General features: G+C 40.8%; 1 protein-coding gene across 3 annotated transcripts in view; it reads right to left on the bottom strand.

Annotated features, from left to right (window-relative positions):
* Nucleotides 1-12,162, bottom strand: part of USP7 (ubiquitin specific peptidase 7) — a 636,127-nt gene that overhangs the window by 391,231 nt on the left and 232,734 nt on the right. The gene's annotated exons all lie outside the window — the stretch shown is intronic.

Here is a 12,162-nt window from a genome sequence, read left to right as displayed (position 1 = left end):
GAGAGAGTGTGAGAGAACCCTTCAAACAAGCCTTAATAAATCCACAACAGTACATGCTATGGAAACAGCAAATTCAACGTTAGAGACACACGGCCTTTGTAAACGTATCGGTATAAAATTTATGTTGATGAACTTAAAAATGTGGGCATGTCAGCGATTTAAAGAAATTGGCTGTGCATTTCGCTGGAAAATGTGAAGAATTTTATACATCAAAACTTCCTCATCATATTGCCCCCATCAAAACTGCCCCCATCAAACACTATTCCCGTCAAACACTGCCCCATTTAAAACTGCCCCATCATATTGCCACCATCAAAATGGGCCCCCATCAAAACAACCCCCATCAAATTTGCCCCATCATATTGCCACCATCAAAACTGCCCCATATTGCCACCATCAAAACTGCCCCATCAGAATTGCCCCATCATATTCCTCTATCATAAATCAGTACATGGTGTGTCTGTCCCCTCCCCCGGGCTCTGTAATCAGAGCTGAGATGCTCCAGCCACCCCCCCCCCATCACTGTGTATAACAGAAGCTTTGGTAACCATGGCAACAAGAGCAGCACAGTACACTCTGTTTAATAGCTAAAATTTCCTGAAATGACCACTAAACAAACAGCTTTTTTCACAAAAACTGTAAAAGATATCAAACTGAAAAGATATAACCAGATAACTAAATATTTTGTGACCATTTTAAAGTTTGTTTGGCTTGTGTAGGTGAAAGTATGAAGGAGCTGAAACTTTTGGGAGCGGAAGAAGATTTTAAGAATCTGAAGCATGGTCTCATTGACTTCAATGTTAAAAAAAGTGTAAAAAGCTGAATATTTTAAAAAGTATAAATAGTAGGAAAAAAGTAGAAAAAGTCCCATCAGCTGAAAGAGCTGAACATTTTAATAGTTGAATGGCTTTAATAGCTGAAAGTATGCAGAAGTTACGCAGAGCCAAAAAACGTACGGTATAAAACTAGAAAAAGCATTTCCTGGGGAAAATGCATGGGAATGCTGAATTGCTAAAACGGCCCCCATCAAAACTGCCCCATCATAATGCCATCAAAACTGCCCCATATTGCCACCATCAAAACTGCCCCATATTGCCACCATCAAAACTGCCCCATCATATTCCTCTATTATAAATCAGTACATGGTGTGTCTGTCCCCTCCCCAGGGCTCTGTAATCAGAGCTGAGATGCTCCAGCCTCCTCCCCCCTGTGTATAACAGAAGCTTTGGTAACCATGGCAACAAAACCAGCACGGTACACTCTGTTTAATGGCTAAAATTTATTGAAATGACCACTAAACAAACAGCTTTTTCACAAAAACTGTAAAAGATATCAAACTGAAAAGATACAGCCAGATAGCTGAATATTTTGTGAACATTTTAAAGTTTGTTTGGCATCTGTAGGTGAAAGTACGAAGGAGCTGAAATTTTTGGGAGCGGAAGAAGATTTTAAGGATTTCAAGCATGCTCCGATTGACTTCAATGTAAAAAAAAAAGGTGTTAAAAAGCTTCATATTTTAAAATTGTAAATAGTAGAAAAAAAGTTGAAAAAGTCCCATCATCAGCTGAAAGAGATGAACATTTTAATAGCTGAATGGTTTTAATAGCTGAAAGTATGCAAAAGTTACACAGAGCCAAAAAACGTACGGTATAAACTAGAAAATGCATTTTCTGGTGAAAATGCGTGGGAATGCTGAATAGCTAAAATGGCCCCCATCAAAATTGCTCCATCATATTGCCACCATCAAAACTGCCCCATCATATTGCCACCATCAGAATTGCCCCATCAAAACTGCCCCATCATATTGCCACCACCAAAACTGCCCCATCATATTGCCACCACCAAAACTGCCCCATCATATTGCCACCACCAAAACTGCCCCATCATATTGCCACCACCAAAACTGCCCCATCATATTGCCACCACCAAAACTGCCCCATCATATTGCCACCATCAAAACTGCCCCATCATATTGCCACCATCAAAACTGCCCCATCATATTGCCACCATCAAAACTGCCCCATCATATTTCCATCAAAACTGCCCCATCATATTTCCATCAAAACTGCCCCATATTTCCATCAAAACTGCCATTTCAGAATTGCCCCATCATATTGCCACCATCAAAACTTCCCCATCATATTGCCACCATCAAAACTGCCCCATCATACTGCCACCATCAAAATTGTCCCCATCAAAACTGCTCCATCAAAATTGTCCCCATCAAAACTGCACCATCATATTGCCACCATCAAAACTGCCCCATCATATTCCTCTATTATAAATCAGTACATGGTGTGTCTGTCCCCTCCCCCGGGCTCTGTAATCAGAGCTGAGATGCTCCCGCCACCTCCCCCCCTGTGTATAAACAGAAGCTTTGGTAACCATGGCAACAAAACCAGCACAGTACACTGTTTAATGGCTAAAATTTCCTGAAATGACCACTAAACAAACAGCTTTTTTCACAAAACTGTAAAAGATATCAAACTGAAAAGATATAGCCAGATAGCTGAATATTTTGTGAACATTTTAAAGTTTGTTTGGCATCTGTAGGTGAAAGTATGAAGGAGCTGAAACTTTTGGGAGCGGAAGAAGATTAAGGATCTGAAGCATGCTCTCATTGACTTCAATGTTAAAAAAAGTGTTAAAAAGCTTACTATTTTAAAAAGTATAAAAATAGTAGAAAAAAAAAGTTGAAAAAGTCCCATCATCAGCTGAAAGACGAACATTTTAATAGTCGAATGGTTTTAATAGTTGAGAGTATGCAGAACAAAAAAACGTACGGAATAATAAATAAAAACGAACAATAGTGGGACTGCTAAAGCAGTCCCACTAATAAATAAAAGCGAACAATAGTGGGACTGCTAATGCAGTCCCACTAATAAATAAAAGCGAACAATAGTGGGACTGCTAATGCAGTCCCACTAATAAAAATAAATAAAATCGAACAATAGTGTGACTGCTAAAGCAGTCCCACTAATAAATAAAAGCGAACAATAGTGGGACTGCTAAAGCATTCCCACTAATAAATAATAAAAATAAAATCGAACAATAGCGGGACTGCTAAAGCATTCCTACTAATAAAAATAAATACAAACAACAATAGTGGGACTGCTTTAGCAGTCCCATTATTGTTATTCAATGTTATTTATTTTTAGTGGGACTGCTTTAGCAGTCCCACTATTATTATTCAATTTTATTAGTGGGACTGCTTTAGCAAGTCCCACAATTGTTGTTCGACTTTATTTTTATTTCTTTATTATTCCGTACGTTTTTTGGCTCTGCGTAACTTCTGCATACTTTCAGCTATTAAAACCATTCAACTATTAAAATGTTCGTCTCTTTCAGCTGATGTGACTTTTTCAACTTTTTTTCTACCATTTATACTTTTTAAAATATTAAGCTTTTTATCACTTTTTTAAACATTGAAGTCAATGGGAGCATGCTTCAGATCCTTAAAATCTTCTTCCGCTCCCAAAAGTTTCAGCTCCTTCATACTTTCACCTACAGACGCCAAACAAACTTTAAAATGTTCACAAAATATTCAGCTATCTGGCTATATCTTTTCAGTTTATCTTTTACAGTTTGAGAAAAAGCTTTTTGTTTAGAGGTCATTTCAGGAAATTTTAGCCATTAAACAGAGTGTACTGTGTTGCTTTTGTTGCCATGGTTACCAAAGCTTCTGTTATACACAGGGGGGAGGTGGCTGGAGCATCTCAGCTCTGATTACAGAGCCCGGGGGAGGGGACAGACACCATGTACTGATTTATAATAGAGGAATATGATGGGGCAGTATTTATGGTGGCAATATGGTGGGGCAGTTTTGATGGTGGCAATATGATGGGGCAGTTTTGATGGTGGCAATATGATGGGGCAGTTTTGATGGTGGCAATATGATGGGGCAGTTTTGATGGTGGCAATATGATGGGGCAGTTTTGATGGTGGCAATATGATGGGGCAGTTTTGATGGTGGCAATATGATGGGGCAGTTTTTATGGGGCAATTCTGATGGGGCAGTTTTGGTGGGGCAATTCTGATGGGGCAGTTTTGGTGGGGCAATTCTGATGGGGCAATTCTGATGGTGGCAATATGATGGGGCAGTTTTGATGGGTACAATTTTGATGGGGCAGTTTTGATGGCAATATGATTTTATTTATTTATTTCAGGTACTTATATAGCACCGTCAATTTACGCAGCGCTTTACATATACATTGTACATTCACATCAGTCCCTACCCTCAAGGAGCTTACAATCTAAGGTCCCTAACTCACATTCATACATACTAGGGACAATTTTTTAGACAGGATCCAATTAGCCTACCAGCATGTCTTTGGAGTGTGGGAGGAAACCGGAGTACCCGGAGGAAACCCACGCAGGCACAGGGAGAACATGCAAACTCCAAGCAGGTAGTGTCGTGGTTGGGATTCGAACCAGTGACCCTTCTTACTGCTAGGCGAGAGTGCTACCACTACACCACTGTGCCGCCCATATGATGAGGGCAGTTTTGATGGCGGCCGTTTTAGCAATTCAGCATTCCCACGCATTTTCCCCAGGAAATGCATTTTCTAGTTTTTATTCCGTACGTTTTTTGGCTCTGCGTAACTTCTGCATACTTTCAGCTATTAAAACCATTCAACTATTAAAATGTTTGTCTCTTTCAGTTGATGGGACTTTTTCAACTTTTTTTCTACTATTTATACTTTTTAAAATATTAAGCTTTTTAACACTTTTTTTTAACATTGAAGTCAATGGGAGCATGCTTCAGATAATTAATATCTTCTTCCGCTCCCAAAAGTTTCAGCTCCTTCATACTTTCACCTACAGACGCCAAACTAAAATGTTCACAAAATATTCAGCTATCTGGCTATATCTTTTCAGTTTGATATCTTTTACAGTTTTTGTGAAAAAGCTGTTTGTTTAGTGGTCATTTCAGCCATTAAACAGAGAGTACTGTGTTGGTTTTGTTGCCATGGTTACCAAAGCTTCTGTTATACACAGGGGGGGAGGTGGCTGGAGCATCTCAGCTCTGATTACAGAGCCCGGGGGAGGGGACAGACACACCATGTACTGATTTATAATAGAGAAATATGATGGGGCAGTTTTGATGGTGGCAATATGATAGGGCAGTTTTGATGGGGAAATTCTGATCGCAATATGATGGTGGCAGTTTTGATGGTGGCAATATGATGGGGCAGTTTTGATGGGGCAATTCTGAATGGGCAGTTTTGATGGGGACAATTTTAATGGAGCAGTTTTAAAGGTGGCAATATGATGGGGACAATTCTGATGGGGACAATTCTGATGGGGCAGTTTTGATGGTGGTAATATGATGGGGCAATTCTGATGGGGCAGTTTTGATGGTGGTAATATGATGGGGCAATTCTGATGGGGCAGTTTTGATGGTGTCAATATGATGGGGCAGTTTTGATGGGGCAATTCTGATCGGGCAGTTTTGATGGCGGCCATTTTAGCAATTCAGCTATTCAACATTCCCACGCATTTTCCAGTTTATTTTTAATTTTATTCCGTATGTTTTTTGGCTCTGCGTAATTTCTGCATACTTTCAGCTATTAAAACCATTCAGCTATTAAAATGTTCGTCTCTTTCAGTTGATGGGACTTTTTCAACTTTTTTTCTACTATTTATACTTTTTAAAATATTAAGCTTTTTAACACTTTTTTTTAACATTGAAGTCAATGGGAGCATGCTTCAGATCCTTAAAATCTTCCGCTCCCAAAAGATTCAGCTCCTTCATACTTTCACCTACAGATGCCAAACAAACTTTAAAATGTTCACAAAATATTCAGCTATCTGGCTATATCTTTTCAGTTTAATATCTTTTACAGTTTTTGTGAAAAAGTTGTTTAGTGGTCATTTCAGGAAATTTTAGCCATTAATCAGAGTGTACTGTGCTGGTTTTGTTGCCATGGTTACCAAAGCTTCTGTTATACACAGTGGGGAGGTGGCTGGAGCATCTCAGCTCTGATTACAGAGCCAGAGGGAGGGGACAGACACACCATGTACTGATTTATAATAGAGGAATATGATGGGGCAATTTGATGGGGCCCATTCTGATGGGGCCCATTCTGATGGGGCAATTCTATGTGGCAGTTTTGATGGTGGCAATATGATGGGGCAGTTTTGATGGGGACAATTTTAATGGAGCAGTTTTAAAGGTGGCAATATGATGGGGCAGTTTTGATGGGGTAGTTTTGATGGCAATATGATGGGGGTAGTTTTGCTGGGGGCCGTTTTAGCAATTCAGCTATTCAGCATTCCCACGCATTTTCCCCAGGAAATGCATTTTCTAGTTAAAAATAAAAACGAACAACAATAGTGGGACTGCTGAAGCAGTCCCACTAATAAAAAATGATTTACTTATTAATTTGATTGGGAGATATTTATACATTGGTAAGAATTTCACATAGATTAACGAACTCAGGAAATTATTGTGGTAGGTTACTGATTGAACAAAGTTCACATTTTTACCGTAAAGTAAGAGAGTAAGAGAGTGAGAGAGAGAGAGAGGAATGCCAGAATTGACCCAGTATTTAACTGGTTAAAGTGATTCTAAAGGCTTAAAAAAAAACCACAACAAATAAAAACAAAAGCACAGAGTGGCTCTGAACATCCACTTATGGGGTCCTCCACCACCGCTCTCTACTCCCCCTCTTCTGAGTGCCCTCCTTGCAAGATGCTTGCTATGGGGACGTCAGTGAGCGTGCTCCCGAGCCAGGCTGTGTGTATACATTTACACAACCCTCGGTTTGACTCCGCCCCCCGTTCTCGTCTCACTGGTTTTGATCGACAGTAACAGAGGCCAATGGCTCCTGTTGGTGTCAGAACCTCTAGTGATACCAGAAGAGGAGAGAAGAGTTGCAGCAGATGGGCACAGCGCTGAATCAGGATCGGACTCAGGTGTTAATGGGGGTGGTGGGGCGAGCTGATCCTGAATGTTTACCTTAATGCAGAGAATGCATTAAGGTTTAAAAAAAAAAAAAAAAAAACCACACGACTGTCTTTAGAACCACTTTATAACCATCAGATTTTATTAGTTTATGTAAAATCTTCATCTCAAACGAAAAAAACGGCTTATAAAGTGTTAGCTGGCGTTAAAGCAGTAATGAAACCAAAAAACGTTATTAACTGCAGCTTACCAAACCTTGAATGTGGTGGCCTTTCACCCTGAGATCTGGTCAGTAACACCACCTGTATTATAGTGCCTCAACTCTAGGTGAAGGAGCTCAGAATGTTTGGACAGCAGCAATGGCAGTCTGTGGGGAGTGGAGCGATAGGCCACTTTCACGCTGGTGTGATTTTAAAACGCAATATGAGTTTTAAAAAATTCTTAATGCGTTTTTAAATTTCTTGCATTAAAATTTAAGGGAATACATAAGTGGTTTACAAGTGTGTTTACAGCTAGTCACTACATGTTGGGCTTAATGACTCATGACTGTTAAGGACACAGCGGCTGGCTTGCTCCTTAACCAGTTATTCACTGGTTAAGTAAGCCAGAGGCCTCCACTTTCTTTTAAACCATTCGGTCCATCTGTACTAGGCTTAACCACTTCAGCCCGGAAGAATTTACCCCCTTCCTGACCAGTGCGTTTTTTTCGATGCGGCACTGCGTCGCTTTAACTGACAATTGCGCAGCCACGCGACGTGGCTCCCAAACAAAATTGACGTTCTTTTTTTCCCCACAAATAGAGCTTTCTTTTGGTGGTATTTGAGCACCTCTGCGTTTTTTATTTTTTGCGCTATAAACAAAAAAATAGCTCCAATTTTTTTAAAAAACGCATTATTTTTTACTATAATAAATATCCCCAAAAAAAAATTTTTTAAAAATTTATTTTTTTCCCTCAGTTTAGGCCGATACGTATTCTACATATTTTTGGTAAAAAAAAAAAATTAAAAATTCGCAATAAGAGTTTATCAATTGGTTTGTGCAAAAGTTATAGCATTTACAAAATAGGGAATAGTTTTATGGCATTTTTATTAATTTTTTTTTTTTACTAGTAATGGCAGCGATCAGCGATTTTTATCGCGACTGCGACATTATGGTGGACACATCGGAAATTTTTGGGACCATTGTCATTTATACAGCAATCAGTGCTATACAAATGCACCGATTCCTGTGTAAATGACACTGGCAGTGAAGGGGTTAACCACTAGGGGGCTAGAGAGGGGTTAAGTATGTCCTGGGGAGTGTTACCGTGGGGGCCGTGGCTACTTGTGACACGTCACTGATCTCTGCTCCCGATCACAGGGAGCAGAGATCAGTGACACTGTCACTAGGCAGAATGGGGAGAGTTCGGGAACCGGTTAAAGCATAAACATATTGTTGATAGGACAGGACTGAAAAAGGTCTGCCGATCGTCCCCCAATCAGCGCTGACCGGAGTGTTCTGGTGAGGGGCCATCCCCATGTCAGAGCACAATAGCACTGCAGGGAAGCTCACTGTACTAACATTGGATAGTTAGTACAGAGGCTTCTCCTGACCTGTCAGTTTTTTGGCTCAGCCCTGCTGGGTTGAATTAAAAAACCTATGGCTCAGCCCTGCTGGGTTGAATGAAAAAACCTAACAGTGTGTACTAGGCTTTAGAATTGCCCTGTTGACATTTGCAGATGGCAGGAAGGGAGAGTCTTTCAAGAGAAGGTTGTCTAGATAACCTGTGACCTGGATCCTGGGAGTTCTCTGAAGGGCAAGAAGCGGTGCAAGGACTTCTGTGATTATTCTGGCATCTGAGGAAAGGACAGTGCGACAAATGGCAAACGATTATCTCCTACTACAAAATGTATAAAGTGCTGAATAGGTGGATACATGTAATCTACAGATGGGCATCCTGGATATTTACAGATGCCAAGTATGCCCCTTCTCTCAGAGCCAATAACTGACCTCATGGATGCCAAGAGAAATTTTGGCATTTGAAGGTATTGATGGACTTTCAGCACAGGATAGGAAAATCCCCAATGGGCACTCGTATCGTGAACAGGTTTGAATAGAATCTATTGAACCTGTCCTGTAGGGGTACTGGCATAACTACTCCAAGAGATTGTTCATGGCATTCTGCAAATCAGTTCTTTGGCAGATTTTGATTAAAGAGAGGAGTGCAGTCAGGGTTTTGTTAGAATGCATTTATGTGAAACTTCCATCAACTAATGTAAAATTATAACTAGAAAAATATTTTAGTTAGATGGAACGATATTTAACCACTTAGGACCAAAGCCCATTTCTGACAGTTCTTGTTTACAAATTAAAATCTGTACTTTTTGCTAGAAAATTGCTTAGATCCCACATACAAATTTTATATATATATATATATATATATATATATATATATATATATATATATATATATATATATATATATATATATATATATATATATATATATATATAAAAATATATAATATATTATATATATATATATATATATATATTATATATAATTTTTTTTTTTCACACTATCTCAATATCAAATTTCTACGCATATGAATGGAGATTACAGCCATGCTGGACTCTGTCTCATTACTTGGACAGCCACACACAAAGAGCAGAGAAGAATGCAATTATGTAATTGTTCAGTTAAAGCACGGTCATGGAATAATGGATCATAGTTGTTCATTGCACTAGTCCACTTAGCTTCAGTTTGACTGACCGAAATCACAGTGATAGCTAAATGCAGAGCTGGGCTTGCAAGTGTATAGAGAGTCTTTAAAGTGGAACTTTAGCCAGAAAAAAAAAAATCCTGCTAGATCACTTCTGGCTGGCTCCTTTTACACAGTTGTAGCCATGGAAAAATTGGAATTTTGTAGTTACTGCGATATCAATTTCTCTGAGTTCGACGGACACAGCGCCTCCTTAATCTTGACCATTGGGTTAGATCGCCTCCGCAGGAGTAGGACTAGGCAGAACAAAAAAAAAAAAAACCTGGCTACGCCCATGGGCTGTCCTTAGTATATAACCCCTTCCCTGCTCTCAGTTTAGTAGCAAGCAGTAATAGAAGTATCAAACTCCATAGAGGGGTGGGTGCGGTTTCTGAACTCAGAGAAATGGATTTTACGGTGACTACAAAAATCCCATTTTCTTTCGTTCATCGACAGACACAGCGCCTCCCTAATCTTGACAATTGGGACATCCAAAAGCAGTGCCAAAGAAAAATGAGGGGTGGGCAAAATAACCCAAGGCTAACCACAAGAGCCCTAACTAGGACACAGGAGCCTTAACTGGGTCACAGAAGCCCCATCTGAAATAAATTTTTTTTTAAGAAAAAACACCTCTCAAGAGGCAACCCCCCCTCTTAAACAGCAGCCCGCAAAACCTTGCGGCCAAAAGAAGCATTCAAAGATGACAAAATATCTACTTTAAAAAATTTAGTAAAGGTATGCACCGACGACCAAGTGGCCGCCTTGCAAACCTGTGATATTGACACTTGAGTACTTCTTGGGCCTTCCGTCATAAGTGCCAAATTAGAATGCGCCGTGACAAGGAGAGGAGAAAACCGACCCTTAAAAGAAAAGGTCTGAGTCACCGTCTGTCTGATCCATCTGGAGATGGTAGCCGAGAAAGTGGCCAGCCCTTTCCTTGGTCCCTGTGTAACCAGAAAAGGGAGTCTGACCACCGGAAGGACTCAGTGGCTGCCAGATACACTCGAATCGCACAAACCACATCTAAGGTATACAAAGCAAATTCCTCGGGTTAAGCCGGCTTGGGACAAAAGGACGGCAACACAATGTCCTCATTCAAACGGAAGTCAGAGACAACCATGGGCAGGGATGAAAAACCACTTTATCACTATGGAGTACTAAATAGGGATTACAACAAGATGATGTCGCCAAATCCAAACCCCTGCGGGACACACCACCCAGAAGGGGAATGGCGGGGGAGACCCCCAGGGATCCCTGCTGTCTGCCCTGGAACTCCCACCAATCTGTGGGAGGAGGGAGAAGCCCAGCTTAACCAAGGGACTTTAGGATGAGAGGAGGAAACCTGCAGGCAGGTCCGACCATCCCTGGAGGGTACCCGCATCCACCCCAAACCGCACCAAGAAGGAGAGGGGTAACTGTACTTACTGATCCATGGTACGGGTGACCCTCCAGACAGAACTCCTCACCAGCGAAGTGGGGGGCTGTCAGCCAAGGGGCTGCTGCGTCTCAGACCACAGCCCGTTCGTATGTGACCCTGCGAGACGTTTAACTCGCAAGCCAGCCTCTGTCCATTGGGGCTATGTTGTGGCTGACCTAACGTGTAGCTCCGGTCTGCACGTGCTCACTAGATGGGGAGACCACTGGATCGAGATTATCAAGCCCGTCAGCTGGTTGTAGATCTTCCAGGAGAAAATGCATGGAAGAAAGAGACAAAGAAAAATTTGCCAGGACAAAAAGATACCAGCAAAGAGCTAGGTCCTTACTCCTGAGTAGACAGAAATAAACTGAATACCTAGAGCAGGGAGGGGGTTATATAATCACTGAGGACAGCCTATAAGCGTAGCCAGGTGTGTTTGGTTCTGCCTAGTCCTACTCCTGCGAAGGCGATATAACCCAATGGTTAAGATTGAGGCGCTGTGTTAGTCGATTAACGAAAGAGAAACATTATTTATAACTGCCTGTACTGTAAAATCCTGCTCTGCAATGCTCCCTTGCTCTCTATTTTTAGAGCATTGTGCTACAAATCAGAACCACTAGAGGCTGATCTTCTGAGAGTCTAAAGATTTACTGTTGCTTAGGGGCTTCAGCAAAATGGCGGGCTTCAGCAAGAAGACACAGGAGCAATGCCGGAGGAAATTTACAGCACACTCATTTTGGTAGCATAATTATTGTGTAAAATGTATGCTCTTGCTAAGCAAAAATTTGTTATCAAGTTATGGGTCAAGTTACACTTTAAGTGCACTTCCTATCTGCAGAATCTTTGAACGAACATCCCTCTTCAGTTGGTATGGTGAGATGTTTAAGACTGAGATGGCAGGATTAACTATGAGAACAGACCACTTATTAGTGAACGTTTTCCACTGGACAAAGTTTGGAGTAGAGTTAAAATCTTTATTGGATTGACCCAGCCGTCCTGAATTGCCCATTCAAATTTTTCATGAAATGGAAATGTCAAGCACGACAATACCGAAGTCTTTATGGAAAGTAGAAATGAGCATATCCACATTCACATGC

This window comes from Aquarana catesbeiana, linkage group LG06 (assembly GCF_042186555.1).
Source record: "Aquarana catesbeiana isolate 2022-GZ linkage group LG06, ASM4218655v1, whole genome shotgun sequence".
In the NCBI taxonomy this organism is placed as follows: domain Eukaryota; kingdom Metazoa; phylum Chordata; class Amphibia; order Anura; family Ranidae; genus Aquarana; species Aquarana catesbeiana.
This window is presented reverse-complemented; position numbering and strand designations above follow the sequence as displayed.